This window comes from Leopardus geoffroyi, chromosome A1 (assembly GCF_018350155.1).
Source record: "Leopardus geoffroyi isolate Oge1 chromosome A1, O.geoffroyi_Oge1_pat1.0, whole genome shotgun sequence".
In the NCBI taxonomy this organism is placed as follows: Eukaryota; Metazoa; Chordata; class Mammalia; order Carnivora; family Felidae; genus Leopardus; species Leopardus geoffroyi.
Window position 1 is genome coordinate 8429102 of NC_059326.1, and position 19315 is coordinate 8448416.

Here is a 19315-nt window from a genome sequence, read left to right on the forward strand (position 1 = left end):
GCTCAGTCACTTGAGCGTCTGACTTTGGCTCAGGTCATTATCTCACAGCTCGTGGGTTCGAGCCCCGCGTTGGGCTCTCTGCTGTCAGCACAGAGCCAGCTTCTTTGGATCCTCTGACCACCCGCCCCCCCCCCCCCCCGCTCCTCTCCTGCTCACGCTCTTTCTCTCTCAAAAATAAAAAACAAACATTAAAAAAAAATGAGCTCAGATGAAAGCAAAGAAATTTGATGCATTTCTAAAAATTTTGTCCAAGGCTAACAGTCTTTTTAGGAGAAGGGGAGGAAAATCTTAATGACCAGAACTCAAGCAGTTATAATCAATAAAGTATTAATGAGTTAAATTGACTCTGGGGAATTAACCTGGAAACATAAACACTGTCTATTCTGTGTTTTGTTTTGAGAGAGTGCAAGTGGGGTATGGGCAGAGAGAGGGGGAGAACGAGAATCCCAAGCAGGCTCTGTGCTGTCGGCATGGAGCCCTACACGTGGCTTGAACCCACAAAGTGGGAGATCATGACCTGAGCCGAAACCAAGAGTCAGATGCTTAATGGACTGAGCCACCCGGGTGCCCCTCCATTATGTTGTTTTCTTGTTTGTTTGTTTTTGTTTTTTTAATGGGAGAATACTTTCTTAGTTCCTAACATCTTATATCCAAATTTTTATTGGCAAAATGGCGGCTATCTTTACTTGCTTCCTGTTAAGTGGTTACTCGACAGAACAGAATTTTGTGAGTGAGAGACATTTATGGACTGTACATGGCTTCACATGAACATTACTCATCGTGATGTTGTTGTGCTGTATTATCAGGTAGAGATGAAAACCTTTACTATAATCAAAGCTTACTCCCCTTCACTGGAAGGCAGGCAGGGACAACGATCATTAAAACAGTCCTTTCCTGGTTCAGTTTCTGAGCAGATGAAGATTTATCTATTTTTTATTCATGGTACATGCAAACATTACACATCCAGAAAGTTATCATCTTTGCCCGCTTACTGTGTTTAGTTTAAAAATACTAATTTACAGGGGCGCCTGGGTGGCTCAGTTGGTTCAGCATCCAACTCTTGATCTTGGCTCAGGTCATGATCTCATGGCTGGTGAATGTGAGCCCCGCATTGGACTCTGCACTGACAGAATGGAACCTGCTTGGATTCTCTCTCTCCCTCTCTTTCTGCCCCTCTCCTGCTCATGCTCTCACTCGCTCTCAAAATAAATAAGTAAACATTAAATTAAAAAAAAAACAGCTTAACATTATTTGTAGGAAGAAATAGTGGGAAGGGGAGCCTAATTTATACCTTTGTTTCCTCCTTAAAATATAGAAATAAGATACCTGGGCTTATGTGAATCCTTATGGCATTCCTGTCTGTTTTTAGCAGGCTTGGCTTTCTTACTTTAGAACTTGATGGAGAATTATCACTCTTGGGGCACCTGGGTGGCTCATTCGGTTAAGCATCCGACTTTGGCTCGGGTCATGATCTCACGGCTCATGGGTTCGAGCCCCGTGTCAGGTTCTGTGCTGACAGCTCAGAGCCTGGAGCCTACTTTGGACTCTGTGTCTCCCTCTCTCTCTGCTCCTCCCCCACTTATGCTCTGTCTCTTTCTCTCTCAAAAATAAATAAACATAAAAAAATTTTTTTTAAAGAATTATCACTCTTATCTAATGGAAATTACTGTGATAGGAAGGTTGTGAATATAGTCTGTTTTAAAATGGAAATTCAGATGTATGAATGTGTGTCCCGCAAAGTATAATTACTCATGGTCATATCCTTTTGTTATAAGATAGCAGCACATCCTCTGGCCCCAGTGACCTAATGGGCTGTGTTCCTGGCTCTACAGCCTTGTTTACCACTGCCCCCCACCCCCCCACCCCATGACTGGCCACATGGACTCTGCACCATCTGCCAAGGTCTTTGCCAGGGACATTAGCAAAGGCTGTTAGGCTCTGACAGCTGAGATCACTGGAGGCCGGCCAGCCAGGGTGGCACTATTCCTGGGATCTACCACCTGATTTCAGTCAATATGACCTTTCCGATGTGACCGCTTTTCCTCTGGGCTGTGGAAGTCAACCTGCTCATCAGTCCATGAATCATTCAGAAAGGTGGCAAGTCCCTTCTCCCCCTGTCCCTCAGAGCTTCTGTAGATGCTGGATCAGACATTGCCAAGAGCACCAGTGGGTATGTGGGATGACTCCAGATCCCAGGAATTGAAGGTTTGAAGAAAACTTAATTGAGAGGGCCTTTTTTAGGGAGGTAGCATGACCAACCATAGTTGAAGACTTAAAACCTTTGTTAAGTACTCTAAATTGAGAGGTATGCCTTTCATGTTCGCCTATATTTATTTTTATAAATTCAACCAGAATATTGCCTAATCCTTTTCCAAAAATCACTATTATAAGCAAGAATTACAGTTGAAAATTAATAGTACTTTTTTGTCCTGAAAACATTACAGCTGGGTGGGAGACGAACACACTAAATTTCTTTAAGGTGTACTGGTTTTTCTAAGAAAACAATCTTTTTAAAAATTTTTTAAAGGAGATTTAGTTCTATTACCTTGAGGACATGATTCAGAAATAAAACGTTGGAAGTTAAGAGTTTAATTTAGGTGAAACATGTAGTCACCATTAATTAATTTTTTTTTTTTTTTTTGTGGTGATCTTGGGGTCAGTCCTGTTGGGTCCAAAATGATTCCTGGATTCAAAATGCAGGGGCGCCTTAGGGGCTCAGTCGGTTGGGTCAGGTCATGATCTTACGGTTCATGCGTTCCAGCCCCAGGTCGGACTCCGTGCTGACAGCTCAGAGCCTGGAGCCTGCTTCGGATTCTGTGTATCCCTCTTGCTCTGCCCCTCCCCCCATGCTCGCTCTCTCTCTCTCTCTCTCTCTCTCTCTGTCTCTCAAAAATAAATAAGCCTTAAAAAATTAAAAAAAAAAAACAAAATGGAAAAGGAATCTGTACGAGTAGCAGGCATGCATAAGGCTTTGAGTTAGTGCCTTAGAAAATGCCCAATTTCCCAAGATCTATGGCATAACGGCCTGGGGATGCGTGTCTTCCAGCGGCCTCATCCGCAGACGGCTTTTGAACTGGGGGCTTCGATTTTGGCTTCAGCTTTGCAATTCCTGCCTTGATTCTCTTGACCTTATTTTATTCTAGGCAGCTGTGGTGACTCATCTCTTGGGATTCATTTTCATCCCATAACTATTGTCTTGACTAGTTGACTTGGTCTAGCTCTGGTTTATGAGGTCTCCTCTCTTCCTTCTCTTCTTTGCACTCTCTCCACTGGGCTGGGGTCACCTGTAGAGTTGTCAGATGGTTTTGACATACTGGACACATGAAAAAGTACCATCCATATGGAAGCATACACATGTATGTCTACAACCCATTTATGTCTGGTTGACACGTATATATACCACACACATATTTAGAGTGTGTTAGTGGTACCCTATGTCCCACCTTGTATTATTCATTATATTTATAGGTTTTCATCACATCTGCATTTAAAAAAATTCATTGTGGGAAGTGGAATGGCCCCTCGAAGAGGTGTCGTGAATTTGTTGTGAATTTGTTGCCGATGTGATTAACGTTCTGCACCTTAAGTTAGGGAGATTATCGAAGCGAGCCCAGGCCAATCACACAAGCCCTTACAAGCAGAGACCTCCCTCTGGATGGAGTCAGAGACCCAGAAGGAGGAGAAATCAGAGATTTAATGCAAGCGAGGGACTGAGCCGCCACACGGAAAGGATGAGAAGGAATATGGGCACTCGGTAAGAGTAGAGACCAGCCGCCTACTGACAGCCAGCGAGGAAATAGGACTTGAGTCCTGTAACTGCCAGGAATTTAATTTGTCCAATAATCAAGCAAATGAGCTTGGAAGCTGATTCTTCTCCAGGGTTTCTAATAAGGAAATCAACCCTTGACTTAGGCCCTGTGAGACTGTAAGCAGAGGACCCCAACGGGCCGGGCTGTGGTATCCCTGGGCTTCTGTCACTACATTCCTACAGAACTGTGAGGTAACGAACGTGTGAGTGTGTGTGTGTGTGTGTGTGTGTGTGTGTGTGTGTGTTCTTAAGTTGCTAAGTTTGTGTGTGTGGGGGGGGACTGTTGTTGTTAAAATAGCCATAGAAAATTAATACATTTGTGTATTAATACATACTTAAAAATGAGCTCAGGTGTTATCAGACATCAAAAATGTATTGTACTCATCTCTTCATAGAACCTTCATGATGTTAGGAATTGCTTTCATGGTAATATTTAATGAACAAACTGAAACAAATTAAGGAAGTGTTTTTTAGTTTGGAGCAAACTCATTAGAGGGCTTTAAACTGATTCTACTTATCAAGAAGCATTGATACTTCAAAAGAATGGAACGTGGCATCCAGAAGTAAGTTAGGGAGGCGCCCTTTTTCTTTTGTGGGGATGTGTTTAAACTTCAAGCGTATCAGCAGAAGGAACCTTCTCGTGCTTAGTTCAACTACATGATGGATTTTGAAAAGGAAGTAATTTTTAGGTTATTTGAGGCCTTTGGGGGGTATATTCAGCGTTTGACCAGTGAATATACTGATTTTGTGAATGTTGGAAATAAATTAATCATAATAAACAGTTCAGGCCATCACACTTAGTAGTTCTCCCAAGGGACATTTTACCCTCTGTCGTTTTTGGCTTTTTCTTCTTTTTCCCTTTTATTTAATGATTTGAACCACCAATACCTTTACACTGGCGTAAGAGTTTAAAGAGATGTTAGAAGCCTTCCTGCCACCCCCGTCTTGTCATTCCCCTCCACGCTGTAGACAGATGGGTCAGTATCTGTGTATATTCCCAGTATCTTTGGGGGAGTTCCTTTATGCATATGCAAACAAATACACATGTATATTTCCCATTCTCCTCTATACCCTAAAGGTAGCACACCATACACTCTTTACTTCCTCGTTTTCCTCACGCGAGGGCGCACCCTAGAGCTCTTCCCGTATCAGAACACAGAGGGTTTCCGCATTCTTTTTACAGCTGGGTGGGGGATAGACTCATCATAGTTCACGTGACCAGCTTTCTATGGACTGCTCCTTGGATTGTTTCTGATGTTCCTTATTTACAATACCGCATGTGCATCTGTAGGGTCAAATCTCAGAAATGAGATTGTTGGGTTGAAGGTAAGTGTATTTGTAATTTTGACAGTCCTAATTTGATAGATCATGATGTTGTTATTTAATTTTTTTTTCTTTCAGTCTCTCACGAGGAATCTCCGAGGGGAATTATTTTCCTATGGCAAGGGTGGGCATTGTAGCTTATCGTCCAAACTTTTAAGAGTGAAAGTGGGTCTATTAATAATCACACTGGGGCAACAGGCATGAGCCAGACTTTGCTGGCAACCTGGGATGTGTCTTGATTTACTCACAGTGTCACCAACAGAATGTGCCGTGAAACTTTCACATTTTTCTCCAGGGACCTTGAATGCAATTAAAGTTCAAAAATAATCATTTAATGAGATTAGCCTTTAAAAGTGAAGTTGCCGATGACGGCTGGGCAACAAGGGGGATGTGCTTAATGCCACTGAACTGTGCACTTGCATGTGGTTAAAATGGTAAATTTTATGTATGTTTTGCCACAATAAAATAATCCTAAGTAAAAAGAACAAACTATTGTTGCCTGAGATCACGTGGATCTACGTTGAGCACTTACGCATAACAAAAGGCAGTTTCAAAAGGCTACATGTTGTATGATTTGATCCATAAGACATTCTGGAAAAGGTGAAACTATAGAAACAGAAAATGGATCAGTGGTTTCTGGGATCTGGGGGGCGTAAGCAGGGTGGACTATAAAGGAGCAGGATGATGGAGCTATTCTCTATCTTAAAATTTTTTTTTTAATGTTTATTTAGTTTTGAGAGAGAGACATGGAGTGAGTAGGGGAAGGGCAGAGAGAGAGAGAGAGAGAGAGAGAGAGAGAGAGAGACAGACAGACAGACAGAATCCGAAGCAGGCTCCAGGCTCTGAGCTGTCAGCACACAGCCCGATGCAGGGCTCGAACTCGTGAACCACGAGATCATGATCTAGCTGAAGTTGGACGCTTAACCGAGCAAGCCACCCAGGCACCCCACTATCCTCTATCTTGACCGTAGTAGTCATTACATGTATGCTGTATGTTTTTGTTAAAACTGCTGAACTTTATACTCAAAGGGGTACATTTTACTGTATGCAAAGTATACCTTAATAAAAAATGGAAAAAGAAATAGAATTTAAAAAGCAAAGCTGCTCTGTATTGTTTCCCCCGAGCTTTGGCAAAGATGTCCGGCCTGATTTGGCATTCCGTTCTGGGCAAGCGTAGTGTGACCTGAGGGGCATCTGCCACTGGGCCTCCTGCCCAGGGACCACTTGTGTCACTCGGATTTTTCTAGTTGGCGGTGGTCCTGCTGCCTCAAGAAAGTCTGGCTTCGGGAGGATTTGTCCGGCCTGCTCAGGGATCTTGCAGATGGCAGTGTTGGGAGTCTGGGGCTGGTCTGGCTACTGGTATCTTTGCAAGGCTCAAGTGGGTACGAACAGATCTCATTCTCTGTTCCACCTGGAAGGAATGAGGAAATCAGAGGACTGCGTCCCAGCGCTCAGCCTCCCCCCGCCCCCCGCCCATCCCATGATCTGAGGATTCTATCTCATTTCTTTTGGGGTAGGGAAAGGATTCTTACACAGCAAATCCATCTAGGCTGTGACAGAGGGTGCCTGTTGATGGTCAGGGAGGCTACTGTGCCAGGGTGAATGTCTGGCCATTTAGATGGGGGAACAGGACGTCCCACAGTTGAGTAGAGTCCACGGTAATGAAGACAGTGAAGGCAGATGGAAAAAGGCAGGTTCTGGGGCCCAGGCTAGGGAGCAGACGCCAAAGTCAGAAGAAATCGAATAAAATTCAGAGGAGTGCCTGACATCCCTAACCATTAGGGAAATGTGAATCAAACCACAGAGAGATGCGACTTCATGCTCATTACTTAAGAAAAGGAAACAGAAAGAACAGAAACTAAGGGTTGGCGAGGTTGTGGAGAAATTGGAACCCTTGTGCACTGTTGGCGAGAATGGAAAATAGTACAACTGCTAGGGAAGACAGTATGGGGGTTGCTCACCAATTGAACAGACCGCCATATGATACAGCAGTTCCACTTCTGGGTTTATACCCAAAAGGATTGAAAGCAGGGACTCAAAGCCAGAACAGTCTTGAGGAAGAAGAACAAAGCTGGGGGTATCACCACCCCACGTTCCTTAAGCAGGAGGAATCAAAACCCTATGGAACTGGCACGGAAATAGACACATAGATCAATGGAACAGAGTGCAGAACCCAGAAATAAGCCCACCCTTGTATGATCAATTAATCTATGACAAAGAAGACGAGAATATACAATGGGGAAAAGACACTCTGTTCCGTAAACGGTGTTGGGAAAACTGGTCAGCTATATTCAGAAGAATGAAATTGGACCACTTTCTTTTACCATACACAAAAGTAAACTCAAAATGGATTAAAGGCCTAAATGGGAGACTTGAAACCAGAAAATTACTAGAAGAAAAGGTGGGCACTACTGTCTTTGACATCAGCCTTAGCAAAATTTTTCAAGATATATCCCCTCAGGCAAGGGAAACAAAAGCAAAAATAAACTATTGGGACTAAATCAAAATAGAAAGCTTTTGCACAGCAAAGGAAACCATCAACAAAACAAAAAGACAGGGGCTCCCGGGTGGTTCTGCCCGTTAAGCATCTGCTCTCGATTTTGGCCCAGGTCCTGATGTCATGGTTCATGAGATTGAGCCATGAGTCAGGCTCTGCGATGACAGTGTAGAGCCTGCTTGGGATTCTCTCTCTCCTCTCTCTCTGCCTGTTCTCTCTCTCTCTCTCTCTCACTCTCCCTCTCTCAAAAACAAATAAACATTAAAAAACCCAAAAAGACAATACTGAATGTGAGAAGCTATATGCAAATGATATATTTGATAAGGGGTTAATATCCCAAATATATAAAGAACTTATACCAATTCAATGCCAAAAAACCCAATCCAATTAAAAATGGGTACATTATAGGGCACCTGGGTGGCTCAGTCAGTTGAGTGTCTGACTCTCGATTTCGGCTCAGGTCATGATCTCATGCTTTGTGGTATTGGGCCCCGTGTCAGGCTGTGCACTGACAATGTGGAGCCTTCTGGGGATTCTCTCTCTCCCTCTTTCCCTGCCCCTCCCCTGTTGTACCCTCTCTCTTAAAATAAATAAACTTAAAAAAGGGGCAGAGGAGCTGAGTAGAGGAAGACTTACATATGGCCAATAGACACATGATTTGTGATGTGGAGCATTTTTTTTTTAATCAAGGAGATGAAAATGAAAACCGTAAGATAATACTTTAAACCCAAGAGCACGGCTTGAATCAAAAGCACAAGAAACAACAAGTGTTGGTAAGGACATGGAGAAAAAGGAACTCTTGTGCAGTGTTGGTGGGAATGCAAACTGGTGCAGCCACTGTGGAGAACAGTATGGAGGTTCCTCAAAAAATTAAAAATAGAACTACCATAGGATCCCATAATTCCACTTCTGGGTATTTACCCAAAGAAAATAAAAACACTCGTTCAAAAAGATACATGCACCCCTATGTTTATTGCAGCATTATTTACAATAGCCAAGATACAGAAGCAGCCTGGGTGTTCATCCACAGATGAATGGATAAAAATGATGTGACACACATGATTTATATAAATACGTGTATAATGGAATACTACTTGGCCATAAAAAAGAATGAGATCTTGCCATTTGCAACATGGCTGGACCTAGAGGGTATAATGCTAAGTGAAACAAGTCAGAGAAAGACAAATAGCATATGATTTTGCTTCTCTGTGAAATCTAAACAATAAAACAAAAGCGGAAACAGACTCTTAAATACAGAGCAACAGACTGATGGTTGCCAGAGGGGAGGGTGTTGGAAGGATGGGCAGGATTGGGTTAAGGTGAGTGGGAGACACAGGATTCCAATGATGTAATGACTAAGTCACAAGAAGGAAAGCATGGTATGCTGTGCATCTGTGTGACCATAGGGTGTTGGTCAATGGTACCGTAATCGTGTTGTCTGGTGACATGTGTTGGCTGCGCTTGTGAAGAGCACAGCATAAAAATGTCTAGACTTGTTGAATCACTGTGTTGTACGCCTGAAACTAATGTAACATTGTCAACTATACATCAGTATCAAAAAGCAGGGATTCAAACAGATACTTGCACACCCACGTTCAAGCGGTGTTAGTCACAATAACCAGAAGGTGTTATTCACGCTAGCCGAAAGGTGGACGCTACCCAAGATCCAGATGAAGGGATACACAAAATGTGGCATATCCATACAGTGGAGTAGTGTTCAGCTTTGGAAAGGAAGGAGATCCTTCCCTGGATAAACTTGAGGACATTATGCTAAGCGAAATAAAAGCCAGTCGCAAAGATAAGCCAGTATGATTCCACTTATATGAGAGCCTGGAGTAGTCAAACTCACTGAGATCAAAAGGCTCGCGCTCATCCTGGGCTGTTCCTGCCGCTTGATGTACTTGAGGAGGTGATTGCTGAGGAGTCACGTGAATTTGCTAGATTCTGAATGGTGTCTTCATCCTGCTTAGACAGAAAGGAGGGGAAGATGTTCGGAAGACTGTGTCGGGGAAAGGGTGGGAGTTTGCAGTGAGTTTTGAAATCTTATGTAGTCTCTTGGGGACAATCAGACTGCCCCTAAATGTCTCTCCCTCCCTTTATTTCTTTTTTTTTTTAGGTTTGTATTTATTTTGAGAGAGAAAGAGTGAGAAACAGCATGAGTAGGGGAGGGGCAGAGAGAGAGAGAGGGAGAGAGAGAATCTGACAGTGCAGAGCCTGACATAAGGCTTGATCTCATGAACTGTGACATCATGACCTGAACTGAAATCAAAAGTCAGACGCTTAACCAACTGAGCCCCCCAGCCTCTCCCCGTCCCTTTATTTCTAATGGGGAAAATTTGATTTCTTCCTAATGATGAAAAGGGTCTTTATGAGAGTTCTGCATCTGGTTTTGATGAGACCCCACGTATTTGAGCAAATCTTTTGCCTTTTCAGTGCTGCTAACTCTCAGTCCACCAAGCATACTCCGTGATGTCCAGTGTTACACGTGGCTTTGCAGCTCACTTCCTGTATTGTATGTAGAAATGCATCATACGTATGAGCTCACTTCCTGTATTGTATGTAGAAATGCATCGTACGTATGAGCTCACTTCCTGTATTGTATGTAGAAATGCATCGTACGTATGAGCTCACTTCCTGTAGTGTAGGTAGAAATGCATCGTACGTATGAGCTCACTTCCTGTATTGTATGTAGAAATGCATCCTACGTATGAGCTCACTTCCTGTATTGTATGTAGAAATGCATCATACGTAAGTAGGGTACAGTGATGAAAAGTTCCCATGCTGCCTTTGACATCTAATGAAGCTGTATTTGGGTTCTTTCCTGAACCTTGGTGACCTCATTTGTAAAATGGGGATAATATAGGTCCTTAATACTTTCTAGAAAACCCTTGGGGCCAAAAATGCGCAGGAATTTGCACCTTTTCAGGTTTCTGGATTGTGTTTCTACCATACAGAACATGACATTCCAGTAGGGCTTCGGGTAACATCCTGCGATCAAATGCATTAATATTTCCAAAATAAAACATGTGGACATCCACGCTACATGGGATTTTAAAAACACCATGTATAGCTTCATATCAGCTTAGGTAATGTTTCGCCGTCAAACGATTTGTAAAAACAACCTTTCAGTTCTCAGATCTCTTGGCATTCAGGATTGCGGATAAGGGGTTGTGGACTTTGGTAGTGACTCTGTTGTCTGAAATAATGGAATACGTTCAGATTAGCAAATGCACAGCTTTGGTTTATTTTGGAATGGTTGAAGCATGCCCTGGATTGAGGGGGGATTCCAAAGAGCTGAGGCATATGGCAACCTTTAATAGCTGATACTGATGCCCGCAACCTTAGAATACTGTACTTGAGCGTGCAGAAGGAGAGGTGGACATTCCCAGATATGGGTGACTAATGTGGTTTCCGTTTTTAGACAGGGAAAAAAGCAATCACTTGAATGCATCCTTGAATCTGGCTATACATACAAGCTATGCAAAGTTTTACTTCTTTAAAAACGTAACCCAAAGTTATTGCAAAACCACACAGCAGTGTTATAGGTTTGCTGCGATGGTTGGATATAGAGCGCATAGCACAGTGTGTGGTCCTTAGTAACTCAGTAAACGTTAACTGTGTATTATTTTGTTATATAATAGTAGATGTCAATCAGTCACACGGCTTATTCCTTTAACAAACAAAATTATTTTTTTATCAAGATTTGCTTATGGTTTAAGATGCTTTTAGCAATGGAGGAAATGATATTTTTGTATTTCTTAAAGCTTATTTTAGACTTTCCCCTCGATTTTAACTCAGTGACCTTGGTAATGAGGTAATGAGGGTTAATTTTATGTATCAACTTGGCTGGGCCTTGGTACCCACATACTTGGTCAAACATTATTATGGGTATTTCAAGGAGGATGTTTTTGGATGAGATTAACATTTAAATTAGTTGACTTTGGGTGAAGCAGATTGCCTTCCCTAATGTGGGTGGGCCTCGTCCAATCAGTTGAAGGTCTGGATAGACCAAAAGGCTTCCCTCTCTCATTTCCCTCCCTCCCCACCCCTAAGTCCTGGCAAGAGGGAATTCCATCAGCAGATGGTTTTTGGACTTACGTTGCAACACTGGCTCTTCCCTGGGGGTCTGGCCTGCTGGCCTGTCCTGTAGGTTTTGGACTTGCGAGCCTCCATAATTGCGTGAGCCAATTCATTGAAATCAGTCAACCAGTCTCCCTTGTTCTCCCTCCTCACCCACCCCCATGCATGAGCGCACACCCACATACCCTGTTGTCCTATTGCTTCTGTGTCTCTAGAGATCTCTGAAGAACACACCCTCTCTTAACCTCATTTGGTTTCTAAATTTACCCAATGAGAGGATGGAAAACTATCTCCAAGGTTTTGTTTGACAGCGCGAGAAGATATTTGGATCTAAAGCAGCTGGATTTGGTGTTCGGAAGGTGTCCAAGATGTCTCAGGCCCTCAGATGGGAGGCTGGGGCAGGAGAGGGGGTGGGCCTTGGCAGGGGGACGGAGACGCTGAGCTCAGCTGACAGCTGGCAATGGCCCGAGGAGAAGCCACATCCTAAGTGTCCTAGAGACCGCACGCCTGCCTCCTTACCAGATGGGAGTAACTGGGACACCACGTCTCCTGAATGTTCACTGTGTCCCTGCTGAACGTTCGTCACTTTCCTGAGCATAGGCTCTTCGAACAGGACCGGCCTCAAGTGGCCTGACGTCTGTTCTCGCACAGCCCGACACTCAGGTGGGAGGTCTGAGCTGGAGAGGCTTATTGTCACCTTGCCCTTTGTCAGTAGTGGCAATAATAGTCTGTGTTCACTGATGTTTGTTCAGTGTTTGTCCCTGCAGCACTCCACTTGTCCCCAGAGAACCACTGGCCCAGGACGCTATTAAATTTAAAATGAACTCACGTTACGTAAAATTAAAAATGTAATTCTTTAGTCACAGTGTCCATGTGTCAGGCGTTCAGTAGACACACGCAGCAAGTGACTTCCAGACGACACAGATGGGGGACATTCCCATCGTCACAGAAAGTTCTATCGGACAGTGATGTTTTCTGCTCTGGGGCTTTGCACACATTCTCTCATGCATTTTGGAGTGAGAATTATTATCCCCATTTTTTTTTTTAAAGATGGGGCTTGAGCTGAATAAGTGGCCCAGAATGACAGCTGCAAAGTGACCGAGCTGGGAACTCAAACCTGGTCTCTCAGACTCCCCTGGAGCCCCTGAGTCCGCTGCGTCTGGACTTGTCAGCCTGTGGGTTGTGGTGAGCCCCACGTGTGCAAGGAGTCTTCCCTTGCCCTGGGCCAAGGGTGGATGCCTGGATGGAAAGGTAGAGGAGAGGGGAGAGAGTGAGGGGGGAGGACACAGGAGTTCCAGAAGGACACAGGAGCTGAGACTGTCCAGTGCGGCACAGGGAATCACAGTGGCCCTGGGATTGGTGTCATGAGGTCGTTAATCTTCGCCAGGGTGGGCTCAGTGCAGAGGAGAGGAAGCAGGCTGGATCTCAGGGCTCTGAGGAGCGAATGCGGGACAAGGGAGAGAGGAGAAAGAGACAGGGGAGCTAGGGAGAGACACGGGGTCAAAGGACACAGGACATTTTTAGGGCTGAGCAGGTCCGACGTGGTTGGTGGACTAAGCTAAGCCTGTCTGTAGGAACCAGGCTAGGAGTAACTTCGAGGTGAGCAGTGGGGATGCTGGTGACCCCGAGACACGTGCCCCGAAGGGGCAGCCATCGCACTGTCCCCGGTGACTCTTGCTGGGAGGCCATGGTGACTTTCTGTTGCCACATTCCGGACATCTGGAGTTTTATGTGAAGTGTCCCTAATTATAAGCCCGTCAAAAAAGTCATAACAGGTTTTTTTTTTTCCCCATAAAAAACATACGCCCCACCCATACCACCTTGAAAATGGTCAAGGTGGTAAATTTGATGTGCTGTGTATTTGACGCCCCTCCTCCCCACCACGTCCCTGGGCCATTTTGGCACATAGGCTGGAGTTTGTAACTCATGGGCTAGTGGGATAGGTCGGTGAGGAGCAGGGGCTCTGTCTCTTGGCCGAACAGTAAAATCCTAAAGCCCAGGCCAGGCCCTGAGACAGGGAAGTCAGAGCGTCTGGGGTGGGACTCAGACCATCCATCAGCCATGAGCAGGTGGTTTCTGTGTACAACCGGCGTTAAGAGCCTCTGGCGTAGAGGAGGAAATAATTGGAGGATAAAGACCCCGAATAGACAGGAAGGGGTATCCTCAGAACCCGGGTAGAGGGGACCCCCCAGCTTCTAGGACAGCGGGGACAAGAGCGAAGATATGTGCAGAGTACGCATCCGATTTGCAGCACGGGGCTCTTGCTGTAAGAGGACAGAGGCTTCTGTTGTGTCCGGATGGGAGTCGAATCCGTGCTTGGCTTCCCCAGTTGTCAGGTGAGATGACAGACACCCCGTCCAGCCCACCACGTTCGTCTACACCTCGGATGCCGGTTTTGGACACACGTGTTGTAAAGCAGAAGTGTCACAGCTCTTAGTGACACCCTTTCAGGAGTCTCACTATGTCTTTCGGTGTCTATCCCCGCTCCTCTGCGAAAGCAGCTACAAATTCACTTTGGGGAAGAGAATCAGAGAAAGGGATTTGTGAGCAGAGAGATGAGTCAGGAAAAAGATGAAAGTCTAAACATATAGGGCCACTGACAGAGCTTTTTAACGAATGGACCGAGTCCAAGGTACTTACCGAATTTGGACAGTTATTTCAAAAAATATAGAATTCTCCCTTGAGGTGCAAACACATGAAACGTCCATTAATTATCGAACATTCAGAGAGGTGCATTAGGTGTTGACAAAGACCTGAGGTGTTCCTCAGAGAAAGCGCTTTTTATTAAAGGGGAGTGTGTTTATGTGTACTAAAAATTAGGGAAGGTTTTGGATAATTCGGTGGGGGAGGGGACGGAGTTGCGTTTACCCCCTGGATGGAATGTAGTTTGATAGAAGCTCATGCCTAAAATATTGGTTTAATATGAGAAAGCCCCTTTGCAGCACGAAACTGTCGCTCGCCTGGTAATCAAAAGCAATTGTTTTGCAGAACAGCTTTGCAGTAGTTGGATTCAGTTGGGCTTGGACCAGATTCCAATCAAAGGATGCAAATGCTTTCTTGTCAACGGTTGCATCGGCTTAGCCGCGTCTGCGAGGGAGATTTATATTGATTCCCTGTAATTTAAGATGCTCTGTCGGGCACGCATTATAAAATTCTTAAGGCCGGAGAGCGCGGGGAGCTGGGATTCTGCCGGCTGAGTCGGCTGCTGGTTGGAGAAGGAGTCAGGGAGCCTCAGCAGCGCAGGAAAATCCCTGCTTGATCATCGGGGCCTCCGGGGATGAATTCTCATCTTGCCCAAGACCTAACCGGGGCAAGAAGCTTAAGGAAATGAGGCCGTGACAGTGACACCTTTTCAGAGAAGGGATCAATATAGGAGGCAGTTTTAGGGAAATGTACGCAGTTCAGGTGTACAGCTAAGAAATTAAAAAAAAATGGGGCGCCTGGGTGGCTCAGTCGGTTGAGCGTCCGACTTCAGCTCAGGTCACGATCTCGCAGTCCGTGAGTTCGAGCCCCGCGTCGGGCTCCGGGATGATGGCTCAGAGCCTGGAGCCTGCTTCCGATTCTGTGTCTCCCTCTCTCTCTGCCCCTCCCCCGTTCATGCTCTGTCTCAAAAACAAAATAAAAATGTTAAAAAAAAAAAAAATTGGCCTCATTAACAGAATCCATACTCAGGTTCTCACGCCCAGGAAAATACCCTGCAGCAAACTCGAAGAGGTGAATGAGGCTTAGATTTGGCTGTTGGTGATGGGAATGAACGGAGGAAGTCAGGGAATGAGGGTTGGTTCACCTGCTCCAGAGGCCCCTGTTTGGGTGCCCGCAGATGGGGGTCCGCCTGTGAGAGGCCTGCTGGGAGGACCAGGATGGGCGGTTGCCGCCTTGTACCTTCTGTTGGGGGCCAGTGTGACGGGGAGGTGGGGCGGGCTGAGGACTGACACTACTCCTCAAGAGGGCTGCCGTGCAGAGTCGCTGGGCCCCCTTTGCCAGGTTGCCTCATTTCCAATGGAAGTCAGAAACCCGGATGACTTACAGAGAATTCCCTAATTTATTAGGCTGGCTGATAATGAGGTCACATCATTACACCGTGAGAACCAAATAAAAATGCCTCTGTAGGGCAGAATTGGCCCCTGGCCTGCATCTCGGCCCCCGCCACTGCCTCTTTGCCAGGGGTTTGTGTGGAAGGAGCACACCAGAACCTTCTTTCCCGCGAGGCACTGTGAACTCACTGGGAGACGTCTGGTGGTTTGGGGCATCACTGAGTGATTCATTCGGGTGACATTGGTTGACTAACAAACGTGCTCTGTGCCAGGCGCAAGGTGGGTTGGGGGTCGGGGGCGTGGGGCTTCCGGGCAGGGAGATCTTGGAGTTTATTCTGGGGCTTTGGAAGGAGTTGATATGTTCATGGAGTGATGTGTTTCTATGTGATTAGAGAAAGCCCACGTGGGAGAATGGGGGTGGGGAGGAGGGGCATGATATTGGCAAGTTACATTTTAACTTGAGAGCCGAGGGCTTTATGGTTAGGGTTGTGCTGTGTGAACAAAAAGGAGCCCTTGATAGAGAGGTGACATCACATTCACATATTTAAAAAGAAGCCTCTGGCTGGTGCTGGGCAGAGGAGGGACGTGGGCTGGCGCATCCTCAGCTTAAGGGCTAGATTTAAAGTTTAAAAATCCAAAACTTAAAAACGAAACTAGAGGGGCACCTGGGTGGCTCAGTCGGTTAAGTGTCCGGCTTCAGCTCAGGTCATGATCTCACGGTCCGTGGGTTCGAGCCCCGCGTCGGGCTCTGGGCTGACAGCTCGGAACCTGGAGCCTGCTTGGGATTCTGTGTCTCCCTCTCTTTCTGTCCCTCCCTTGCTCACCCTCTGTCTCTCTCTCTCTCTCTCTCTGAAAAATAAACATTAAAAAAAAAACTACACTAGATTTTGGTTCATTTAAGACCGCAGCTATGTTAACACGTGCAGTGGGGTTCCGTGGGGCTGTGGGTGATGTAGGAGAGGATATACGTGAACTCTGCAGAACCACGTGTGTGAGGACACTTGACTGTGCTGTCCAGCACAAGCAGACAGATGTTTTACCTGACCTCTGAGTGTGTTTTCCCCGGTTTATGTCCTTCCAGGTGGTATATCAGTTATGAAACTCAGCTCTGCCTCTTCTGAGCTCAGATTTTACATTTTGTCTTCCCTCCTTCCTCTTAGTGCAAATGTCCTGGGGTTGGAGGCGGCACCCAGGCAGGAGGGACACCCCTCTGGTCATGGGTCCCGGGTCCAAGCAGTTCCCTCTGACATGCCTCAGAGTCCCTCTGGCCTAGCCACTCTCCTCTCCGTCTTCTGTCCTGGGAACCAGGCATCCTAAGGGCCCAGCCCAGGCCCCATTGAAGCCCTTCCTTCCCAGGCTCTGCTGGCTCAGCACAGAGCCCAGCCTCCTCCAGGAACCCAAGTCTCTCTCCTTCTCAGGCCTCGGAATTGACTTTGGGGAATCCCACCCCCGCCTTGTCTGTACTATAGTTCTCACTGGGGATTGGGGCCGGGGGGGGGGGGGCGCTCCTCCTCTGCCTGAAACCTTTTCCCCTCTGTGGGTTTAGGATTTCGAAACAAAAGCTAGGCAGGGAAGCGTCTTACAGGCCGCATCTGCTCTCCTCCTTCTGAGTCACAGACCTCTGCTGAGACGGGCAGTGTAGAGCCAGCGAGCTGCCCTGGGGAAGCAGGCAGAGAAAGGGGAAACAGGAAAGAAAGGATTATTTCGACCCATGTGTTTTCAGTGGCACATGAACGTAACCGTTGGCTTCAGACCCCAAAGGGAGCAGATATGAGGACTGTGGGAGAGGAGGGAGAGGAGGAGGGGGATTCAGGACCTGCCTGGCTAAGCAGCCTGTGCCAGCAGGTGGGAGGGGAAGGGAGCGGCAGAGGGGGAAGGGGATGGTTTCCACCTGCTGCACCCACACAAGAATGGGGACATTTGGCCTTGGGCACGGGTCCTCCTTAGGAGCATTGGTGTCCCGGGCTGCCGCCCCAGTTAGGAGATCTACCCCCTTCACCCACCCAGGGCTTGTGGGAGGGGGATGCCCAGCCCTGGAGGATGGAGTGTGTAGCTGTGTGCGCTGCCTCTTTCCTTGAGGGTGAGGAGCACGGGTCGTGGGCTCCCACGGGGGGGCAGGAGAGGAGAGCAGGCCTTAGCTCAGCCTCCCCCATACACGGGGAGTGATGAAAACTGGACGTTAGCGGCATCGAAAGCTGTAAACAGATTTCACGCCTGTCACATTTCCAGGAAGGTGCTAATGGGTATTTCTTTCATACTTGTATTTTCAGTAGTTCATAGTCACCCGCATAGCTTGGCTCGTCCTGGAAGGTTCTAGGACTCTGTCTGGCTGTCACCACCCTTCCCCCTGCCCCATGCCCCTCTGGGCCTCTGGAAGACTCCAGTCCTGGCTGCTTTTATCACACCCCCGTTGCCCCAGCAGAGCACTTACCACACTGTGTGTGAAATGTCAGTGTTACTTGGTTAGTGGCCTCTACTCCCCTTAATGGCTGGAAGCTCCTTGAGAGAGTGGAGTGGGGGGAGGTATCTTGTTTTCCATTTTATTCCCAGTGCCTTGCACAGAGGTGGGTGAGCTCTTTTGCAGGGTCAGGGAGTGGTTTTCTGACAAGGTGGCACTTGAGGAGAGGCCTGAAGGTGACTTTGTCTGCCTGTGTTCTGGGTGCCAGATTCTCTCCCCTCCTCAGAGACCTCACACATTGACGATCTCCTGTTTTCTCCTTGACAGCCTCCCCCGATCAGAATTTCACCATGTGTAGCACTGACCCCTCAGAAGTAAGGAAGGAAGAAAGGAAGGAAAGAGAGAAAATGCAAGAAGTAAAAACCTCCTTGGACCCCTCCCCGCTCCTGGCCATGCCCAGTGAAGAAGTTGTCCTCTCTTGCTTTCTTCCCTTCTCCTTCCATCCCTTGGAGTCTGGCTAGAACTCTGCAGAAACTGCTTTTGTTAGGGCCCCTAACAGTATACTTGATGCTAGAGCCAGTGGAACATTTGGGGGACTTTTTAATTTAGCTTGTGGGCAGACTCTGAGACTGGCGAACACTCCTCTTACAAACTCTCATTTCCTTTACATACAGTCTACACCACCGGATTCTACTATTTCCCCCTCGCCCTCCAGCTGTTCTTCCTCAGTCTCTTTTGTAGACTTCTCTTCCCCTACAAGAGGTCAGCCCTGAGCCCTCTTCTCTTTTCCTTCTAAGGCTCATCCTAGGTGCTTTTATCTATTTCCATATATAAATAACCTTCTCCCAACCGAAGACTTCCAAATACACACTTCCAGCCAGTATTTCTCATCACCAGATTCCATATGGCCAATCCCCTTCCAGTGTTTTGGCTTGAACACCTTCTGCACATAGTCTCCCCATGTCACGCCCAGTCCGTCCTGCTGCTGAGTGTCCCATCAGGCTGATGAGTGCCGCCATATTGGATACCCGTCCAGTCACGTCAGGACCCAATTTTTGACATTTGGCCTCCTAAATGGCCACGAATCTGCCCTGTCCTCCTTTCCTCTATCCCCACTGTCCTCTGCCGTGCTCCTCCAAACGCCTCCATCCTTCCTGCCCCGCTCTACTCTGTCC